Source organism: Oncorhynchus keta, chromosome 28 (assembly GCF_023373465.1).
Source record: "Oncorhynchus keta strain PuntledgeMale-10-30-2019 chromosome 28, Oket_V2, whole genome shotgun sequence".
NCBI lineage: Eukaryota > Metazoa > Chordata > Actinopteri > Salmoniformes > Salmonidae > Oncorhynchus > Oncorhynchus keta.
In genome coordinates, this window is record NC_068448.1 from 2,360,217 (window position 1) to 2,370,536 (window position 10,320).

General features: G+C 47.8%; 1 long non-coding RNA gene across 1 annotated transcript; it reads right to left on the reverse strand.

The window, feature by feature from the left end:
* Window positions 1-387: 387 nt before the first annotated feature.
* Window positions 388-4,382, reverse strand: LOC127913083 (uncharacterized). The gene is made up of 4 exons (XR_008084586.1): window positions 1,181-4,382; window positions 917-1,004; window positions 807-850; window positions 388-425 (listed from the first exon to the last, which is right to left on the reverse strand). It is a non-coding gene; the product is annotated as an uncharacterized LOC127913083 (long non-coding RNA).
* Between the last annotated feature and the right edge of the window lie 5,938 nt (window positions 4,383-10,320).

The window sequence follows — 10,320 nt, forward strand, 5'->3', positions numbered from 1 at the left end:
ATCACACCTGCCAAGACCGGAGTGGGCACCTGCCAAGACCGGAGTGGGCATCTGCCAAGACCGGAGTGGGCACCTGCCAAGACCGGAGTGGGCACCTGCCAAGACCGGAGTGGACACCTGCCAAGACCGGAGTGGACACCTGCCAAGACCAGAGTGGACACCTGCCAAGACCGGAGTGGACACCTGTCAAGACCGGAGTGGGCACCTGCCAAGACCGGAGTGGGCACCTGCCAAGACCGGAGTGGGCACCTGCCAAGACCGGAGTGGACACCTGCCAAGACCGGAGTGGGCACCTGCCAAGACCGGAGTGGACACCTGCCAAGACCGGAGTGGGCACCTGCCAAGACCGGAGTGGACACCTGCCAAGACCGGAGTGGGCACCTGCCAAGACCGGAGTGGACACCTGCCAAGACCGGAGTGGACACCTGCCAAGACCAGAGTGGCACCTGCCAAGACCAGTGGACACCTGTCAAGACCAGTGGGCACCTGCCAAGACCAGGAGGCACCTGCCAAGACCGGAGTGGACACCTGTCAAGACCGGAGTGGGCACCTGCCAAGAGGGGCACCTGCCAAGACCGGATGAGCACCTGCCAAGACCGAGTGAGCACCTGCCAAGACCGGAGTGAGCACCTGCCAAGACCGGAGTGAGCACCTGCCAAGACCGGAGTGGGCACCTGCCAAGACCGGAGTGGGCACCTGCCAAGACCGGAGTGGACACCTGCCAAGACCGGAGTGGGCACCTGCCAAGACCGGAGTGGGCACCTGCCAAGACCGGAGTGGGCACCTGCCAAGACCGGAGTGGGCACCTGCCAAGACCGGAGTGGACACCTGCCAAGACCGGAGTAGGCACCTGCCAAGACCGGAGTGGACACCTGCCAAGACCGGAGTGGGCACCTGCCAAGACCGGAGTGGGCACCTGCCAAGACCGGAGTGGACACCTGCCAAGACCGGAGTAGGCACCTGCCAAGACCGGAGTGGACACCTGCCAAGACCGGAGTGGGCACCTGCCAAGACCGGAGTGGGCACCTGCCAAGACCGGAGTGGACACCTGCCAAGACCGGAGTGGGCACCTGCCAAGACCGGAGTGGGCACCTGCCAAGACCGGAGTGGACACCTGCCAAGACCGGAGTGGACACCTGCCAAGACCGGAGTGGACACCTGCCAAGACCGGAGTGGACACCTGCCAAGACCAGAGACCAGAGTGGGCACATTTGGTTATTAACACAACAGTTTTAGTCACCAAACTATCGGTAGAGTTAGAGAAATGTGATGGAAACGCACCGAACTGTCCTTTCTCATTTTGAACATCTAAGAGAAGCAAATGTTTTTATGTGTACTGGGCCATCAGGTAGTGATTTATAGCCACTACAAGTCAGTTTGGTGGCAACACCTGTGGTGAGGAGATGCGCATACTGGCCACACACTGGTTGAATCAACGTTGTTTCCATGTCGTGTTAATGAAATTAACGTTAACCCAACGTGAAATTAGACGTTCACATTCGTCTGACACGATCAATTATTATTTTCTTCACACCATTGTCATATGCGATTATATATATATATACAGTGCATTCGGAATGTATTCAGACCCCATGACTTTTTCCACATTTTTGTTACTTTACAGCCTTATTTTAAAATTGTTCCCCCCCCCCCATCAATCTAAACACAATAATGACGAAGCAAAAACAGGTTTTTAGACATTTTTGCACATTTATTTGAGAGAAAAAAATGTAATATCACATTGTCGTAAGTATTCAGACCCTTTACTCAGTACTTGGTTGAAGCATCTTTGGCAGCGATTACAGCCTTGAATCAAATCAAAGCAAATTGTATTGGTCACATACACATGTTTAGCAGATGTTACTGCAGGTGTAGCAAAATGCTTGTGTTTCTAGCTCCAACAGTGCAGTAATATCTAACAAGTAATATCTAACAATTTCACAACAATACACACAACACACACAAATCTAAGTGAAGGAATGCAGCTAAGAATATAGAAATATATGGACGAGAAATGTCAGTGTTGCACAGCCTAAGATACAGTAGAATAGAATAGAATATAGTATATACATGTACCAGGCGGTGATACAGCCCGACAGGATGCTTTCAATTGTGCATCTGTAAAAGTTTGTGAGGGTTTTATGTGCCAAGCCAAATTTCAAGTGACTTCTTGGGTTTGACGCTACAAGCTTGGCATACCTGTATTTGGGAATTTCTCCCATTCTTCTCTGCAGATCCTCTCAAGCACTATCAGGTTGGATGGGGAGCGTCTCTGCACAGCTACTTTCAGGTCTCTCCAGAGATGTTCGAATGGGTTCAAGTCCAGGCTCTGGCTGGGCCACTCAAGGACATTCAGAGACTTGTCCCGAAGCCACTCCTAAGTTGTCTTGGCTGTGTGCTTAAGGTCATTGTCCTGTTGGAAGGTGAACCTTCGTCCCAGTCTGAGGTCCTGAGCGCTGGAGCATGTTTTCATCAAGGATCTCTCTGTACTTTTCTACATTCATCCTTCCCTCTATCCTGACTAGTCTCCCAGTCCCTGTTGATGAAAAACATCCCCACAGCATGATGCTGCCACCAACATACTAAACTGTGGGGATGGTGCCAGGTTTCCTCCAGACGTGACACTTGGCATATGGGCCAAAGACTTCAATCTTGGTTTCATCAGACCAGAGAATCTTGTTTCTCATGTTCTGAGAGTCTTTGGGTGCCTTTTGGCAAACTCCAAGTGGACTGTCATGTGCTTTTACTGAGGAGTGGCTTCCATTTGGCCAATTTACAATAAAGGCCTGATTGTTGGAGTGCTGCAGAGATGGGTTTCCTTCTGGAAGGTTCTCCCATCTCCACAGAGTCACTCGAGCTCTGTCAGAGTGACCATTGGGTTCTTGGTCAACTCCCCGACCAAGGCCCTTCCCCCTCGATTGCTTGTCTTGGCCAGGTCGCAATTGTAAATGAGAACTTGTTCTCAACTTGCCTACCTGGTTAAATAAAGGTGAAATATTTTTTTTTATTTTTAAAAACAGGTGAATGAATTTACCACAGGTGGACTCCAATCAAGTTGTAGAGACATCCCAAGCATGATCAATGGAAACAGGATGCACCTGAACTCAATTTTGAGTTTCATCACAAAGGGTCTGAATACTCATGTAAATAAGGTATCTGTTTTTTTGTTTTTTTTAAAACATTTGCACAAAATAAAAATTAAATGTTTTCGCTTTGTCATTATGGGGTATTGTGTGTAGATAGATAGATAGATATTTAATACATTTTAGAGTAAGGTTGCAACGAAACAAAATGTGGAAAATGTAAAGGGGTCTGAATACTTTCTCAATGCCCTGTACCAGGTTTTCCCGTTCTATTCTGACCGCGCCTGTCGGAGCTAGTCTCTGGTTGATGGTCAGAGTCGGACCGAAGTGGAACAGGAAATATCTGTTGATTGTAGCGATGTGCCAAGCCATCCACAACAGGAAGCAGAGGAAATGACTGAAATGACAGGGCTGGCTGACACTAGAGGCCCCTCGGAGGCTGCGAACCAAGCCCTGCTTCTGCTGACCCTACGACCCCCGGGCAGAGACCGAGTCGGACCGCCACACATCAAAGAAATGGGCCGTCGGCCAGACAGGAAGCAGCTTTCACAGTGCTACCCACCCCAGCACCCTATCTCAAACTTATGGCCAGGCCCAGCCACCCACCCCTATCACAGGGCACCCAGCCTTCTCAGAGGCTCTGCCAACCCTGGTCCAGGTCAGCTAGACAGACCTCATCTGTCTACAGGCTACAGGCTGATCCATGCCACTAACAGCTCTGATGACAATCTTTATTTTGTTGTTCAACGGAGCTGCAGAAGAGAACAGGGTGCTGACGTACAGATGTCGTATCTTAATTTGATCACTGTTGTCGCAGAGAACGTTGTAGGGTATTCAAGGCTTAAAAAGGCTTCTAAAGTTTGTAATTTCCGCTTATATTTGTCCTGTTACACGCAAATGTTTTTTTTTCATATCACAACACCTTCTGAGAGACCCGCAGAGTCATGGCCAGGAGCACTTAGAGTTCAATGCCTTGCTCAAGGGCACAGCAACAGATTTGTTTATTTCACCTTGTCGGCTCCGGTATTCAAACCAGAAATATTTTGGTTACTGACCCAACTCTCTAACCTCGAGGCTACCTGCCACCCTATTAAACTGACAGATATGATTTGCCCTTACACAAAAAAAAGGATTAATCCCTACAAAAAAGCGAATTAATTATAATCCACATAATAATTCACATTTTCTGTTGCTGTAGGATTATTTATTGCTGTGAGAAACTGGTCAAATGAAAACATCACACCTGTAGAACAAACCCTAATCCTGGCACATTCCAGAAGACCACTACATTCCAGAAGACCACTAACCGAGTTCTACTGAGAACAGGGTTGGGGTCAATACCATTTCAATTTAGGAAGTACACTAAAATGTAAATTCTCCAATGCTTTTTAATGAGGAAAATTTGGAATTGGAATTTGGTTAACTTTCTAAATTGACCCCAACCCTGATTGAGATGGGGTTTCTCTCTCTCTTTCTTAGAACGGGGGCTATGTATGAAACATTAGGAACACCTGCTCTTTCCATGAAATAGACTGACCAGGTGAATCCAGGTGAATCCAGGTGAAAGCCACGTTAAATCCACAATCAGTATACAGTAGTAGATGAAAGGGAGGAGACAGGTTAAAGAAAGATTTCTTTTAAGCCTTGAGAAAATTGAGACGTGGATTGTGTACGTGTGTCGTTCAGCGGGTGAATGGGCAAGACATAAAATATACGCAATTTAATATTAGGAAGCTGTTGCAAATGTTTGATATATTTCTCTCTGTATAGTACAATAGCAAAGCAACGAGCAGAGCAGCCCATCCAGTAATATTGATTGGGGCTTTTATACAAACAGATAAAGGGCGTCAGTGATGATGCTGGTGCCAACACCAATATCCCTTATCGCGCCATCCCTGGGCCCACATGGCTAAGTGAAACAGGCCTCTCTCTCTGTGGATATTCCCTATTCTAGGGCCTGTCCCAATGGCACCTTATTCCCCATAGGGCTCTGTTCAAAAGTAGTGCACTTTATAGGGGGTGACGAAACCATGAACTGGCCTACAGATTGAGCTGCACTCGTTATGTTTAGGGGTCTTAGGTCCTCGTTAACTGTTCTGTACACTGGCGTACCCACTGATTGAGCTGCACTCGTTATGTTTAGGGGTCTTAGGTCCTCGTTAACTGTTCTGTACACTGGCGTACCCACTGATTGAGCTGCACTCGTTATGTTTAGTGGTCTTAGGTCCTCGTTAACTGTTCTGCACACTGGCGTTCCACTGATTGAGCTGCACTCGTTATGTTTAGGGGTCTTAGGTCCTCGTTAACTGTTCTGTACACTGGCGTACCCACTGATTGAGCTGCACTCGTTATGTTTAGTGGTCTTAGGTCCTCGTTAACTGTTCTGCACACTGGCGTTCCACTGATTGAGCTGCACTCGTTATGTTTAGGGGTCTTAGGTCCTCGTTAACTGTTCTGTACACTGGCGTACCCACTGATTGAGCTGCACTCGTTATGTTTAGTGGTCTTAGGTCCTCGTTAACTGTTCTGTACACTGGCGTACCACTGATTGAGCTGCACTCGTTATGTTTAGGGGTCTTAGGTCCTCGTTAACTGTTCTGTACACTGGCGTACCCACTGATTGAGCTGCACTCGTTATGTTTAGGGGTCTTAGGTCCTCGTTAACTGTTCTGTACACTGGCGTAACCACTGATTGAGCTGCACTCGTTATGTTTAGGGGTCTTAGGTCCTCGTTAACTGTTCTGTATACTGGCGTACCCACTGATTGAGCTGCACTCGTTATGTTTAGTGGTCTTAGGTCCTCGTTAACTGTTCTGTACACTGGCGTACCCACTGATTGAGCTGCACTCGTTATGTTTAGGGGTCTTAGGTCCTCGTTAACTGTTCTGTACACTGGCGTACCCACTGATTGAGCTGCACTCGTTATGTTTAGGGGTCTTAGGTCCTCGTTAACTGTTCTGTACACTGGCGTACCCATGGTTTATGGGGGCCCATTTATTTATGATTATATGACAAGATATGTCATATATGACAAGATTTTATGTTGATAATAATTATGTTAAACAATTTCTGATATATCACATGCCTTTGTTTAATTTTTCTTTCTAAGTAAAATCAGGATTCTGCCTCTATACTGTTCATTCATTCCTATTAGACTGGTTTGGATTTCTCCCTGACCAAAATGGCTGACATTTTCACCCCATTCTGGAACATCAAGAGTTATTGACATAGCCTCTCTAGTCATTTAAACGGATCTCTGTGGTCGCCTCCCCATATAATAACAACAGGGAATAGGGTGCCATTTGGGACGCAACTCTAACCCTCCCAGGAACACCCTCCCAGGAACACCCTCCCAGCCTCCACTGCCTCCAACTCCCAAACAGGTCAGAGGTTATTAAAACAACAACCGTCTGGAACGTCAGCTAACCCAGCGTGGATTAAAACAACAACCGTCTGGAACGTCTGCTAACCCAGCGTGGATTAAAACAACAACCGTCTGGAACGTCAGCTAACCCAGCGTGGATTAAAACAACAACCGTCTGGAACGTCAGCTAACCCAGCGTGGATTAAAACAACAACCGTCTGGAACGTCAGCTAACCCAGCGTGGATTAAAACAACAACCGTCTGGAACGTCTGCTAACCCAGGGTGGATTAAAACAATAACCGTCTGGAACGTCAGCTAACCCAGCGTGGATTAAAACAATAACCGTCTGGAACGTCAGCTAACCCAGCGTGGATTAAAACAACAACCGTCTGGAACGTCAGCTAACCCAGGGTGGATTAAAACAACAACCGCCTGGAACGTCAACTAACCCAGGGTGGATTAAAACAACAACCGCCTGGAACGTCAACTAACCCAGGGTGGATTAAAACAACAACCGTCTGGAACGTCAGCTAACCCAGCGTGGATTAAAACAACAACCGTCTGGAACGTCAGCTAACCCAGCGTGGATTAAAACAACAACCGTCTGGAACGCCAGCTAACCCAGCGTGGATTAAAACAACAACCGTCTGGAACGCCAACTAACCCAGCGTGGATTAAAACAACAACCGTCTGGAACGTCAGCTAACCCAGCGTGGATTAAAACAATAACCGTCTGGAACGTCAGCTAACCCAGCGTGGATTAAAACAATAACCGTCTGGAACGTCAGCTAACCCAGCGTGGATTAAAACAACAACCGTCTGGAACGTCAGCTAACCCAGCGTGGATTAAAACAATAACCGTCTGGAACGTCAGCTAACCCAGCGTGGATTAAAACAATAACCGTCTGGAACGTCAGCTAACCCAGCGTGGATTAAAACAACAACCGTCTGGATTAAAACAATAACCGTCTGGAACCCAGCTAACCCAGCGTGGATTAAAACAACAACCGTCTGGAACGCCAGCTAACCCAGCGTGGATTAAAACAACAACCGTCTGGAACGTCAGCTAACCCAGCGTGGATTAAAACAACAACCGTCTGGAACGTCTGCTAACCCAGCGTGGATTAAAACAACAACCGTCTGGAACGTCAGCTAACCCAGCGTGGATTAAAACAATAACCGTCTGGAACGTCAGCTAACCCAGTGTGGATTAAAACAACAACCGTCTGGAACGTCAGCTAACCCAGCGTGGATTAAAACAACAACCGTCTGGAACGTCAGCTAACCCAGGGTGGATTAAAACAACAACCGTCTGGAACGTCTGCTAACCCAGCGTGGATTAAAACAATAACCGTCTGGAACGTCAGCTAACCCAGCGTGGATTAAAACAACAACCGTCTGGAACGTCAGCTAACCCAGCGTGGATTAAAACAACAACCGTCTGGAACGTCAGCTAACCCAGCGTGGATTAAAACAACAACCGTCTGGAACGTCAGCTAACCCAGCGTGGATTAAAACAACAACCGTCTGGAACGTCAGCTAACCCAGCGTGGATTAAAACAACAACCGTCTGGAACGTCAGCTAACCCAGCGTGGATTAAAACAATAACCGTCTGGAACGTCAGCTAACCCAGCGTGGATTAAAACAACAACCGTCTGGAACGTCTGCTAACCCAGCGTGGATTAAAACAACAACCGTCTGGAACGTCTGCTAACCCAGCGTGGATTAAAACAACAACCGTCTGGAACGTCAGCTAACCCAGCGTGGATTAAAACAACAACCGTCTGGAACGTCAGCTAACCCAGCGTGGATTAAAACAACAACCGTCTGGAACGTCTGCTAACCCAGCGTGGATTAAAACAACAACCGTCTGGAACATCAGCTAACCCAGCGTGGATTAAAACAACAACCGTCTGGAACGTCAGCTAACCCAGCGTGGATTAAAACAACAACCGTCTGGAACGTCAGCTAACCCAGCGTGGATTAAAACAACAACCGTCTGGAACGTCTGCTAACCCAGCGTGGATTAAAACAACAACCGTCTGGAACGTCAGCTAACCCAGCGTGGATTAAAACAACAACCGTCTGGAACGTCAGCTAACCCAGCGTGGATTAAAACAACAACCGTCTGGAACGTCAGCTAACCCAGCGTGGATTAAAACAACAACCGTCTGGAACGTCTGCTAACCCAGCGTGGATTAAAACAACAACCGTCTGGAACGTCAGCTAACCCAGCGTGGATTAAAACAACAACCGTCTGGAACGTCAGCTAACCCAGCGTGGATTAAAACAATAACCGTCTGGAACGTCAGCTAACCCAGCGTGGAATAAAACAATATCCGTCTGGAACGCCAGCTAACCCAGCGTGGATTAAAACAACAACCGTCTGGAACGCCAGCTAACCCAGCGTGGATTAAAACAAAACCGTCTGGAACGTCAGCTAACCCAGCGTGGATTAAAACAACAACCGTCTGGAACGTCAGCTAACCCAGCGTGGATTAAAACAATAACCGTCTGGAACGTCAGCTAACCCAGCGTGGATTAAAACAACAACCGTCTGGAACGCCAGCTAACCCAGCGTGGATTAAAACAACAACCGTCTGGAACGTCAGCTAACCCAGGGTGGATTAAAACAACAACCGTCTGGAACGCCAGCTAACCCAGCGTGGATTAAAACAATAACCGTCTGGAACGTCAACTAACCCAGCGTGGATTAAAACAACAACCGTCTGGAACGTCTGCTAACCCAGCGTGGATTAAAACAACAACCGTCTGGAACGTCAGCTAACCCAGCGTGGATTAAAACAATAACCGTCTGGAACGTCAGCTAACCCAGCGTGGATTAAAACAACAACCGTCTGGAACGTCAGCTAACCCAGCGTGGATTAAAACAACAACCGTCTGGAACGTCAGCTAACCCAGCGTGGATTAAAACAATAACCGTCTGGAACGTCAGCTAACCCAGCGTGGATTAAAACAACAACCGTCTGGAACGTCTGCTAACCCAGCGTGGATTAAAACAATAACCGTCCAGCTAACCCAGCGTGGATTAAAACAACAACCGTCTGGAACGCCAGCTAACCCAGCGTGGATTAAAACAACAACCGTCTGGAACGTCAGCTAACCCAGCGTGGATTAAAACAATAACCGTCTGGAACGTCAGCTAACCCAGCGTGGATTAAAACAACAACCGTCTGGAACGTCAGCTAACCCAGCGTGGATTAAAACAACAACCGTCTGGAACGTCAGCTAACCCAGCGTGGATTAAAACAACAACCGTCTGGAACGTCAGCTAACCCAGCGTGGATTAAAACAACAACCGTCTGGAACGTCAACTAACCCAGCGTGGATTAAAACAACAACCGTCTGGAACGTCAGCTAACCCAGCGTGGATTAAAACAACAACCGTCTGGAACGTCAGCTAACCCAGCGTGGATTAAAACAATAACCGTCTGGAACGTCAGCTAACCCAGCGTGGATTAAAACAACAACCGTCTGGAACGTCAGCTAACCCAGCGTGGATTAAAACAATAACCGTCTGGAACGCCAGCTAACCCAGCGTGGATTAAAACAATAACCGTCTGGAACGTCAGCTAACCCAGCGTGGATTAAAACAACAACCGTCTGGAACATCAGCTAACCCAGCGTGGATTAAAACAACAACCGTCTGGAACGTCTGCTAACCCAGCGTGGATTAAAACAACAACCGTCTGGAACGTCAGCTAACCCAGCGTGGATTAAAACAACAACCGTCTGGAACGTCAGCTAACCCAGCGTGGATTAAAACAACAACCGTCTGGAACGTCTGCTAACCCAGCGTGGATTAAAACAACAACCGTCTGGAACGTCAGCTAACCCAGCGTGGATTAAA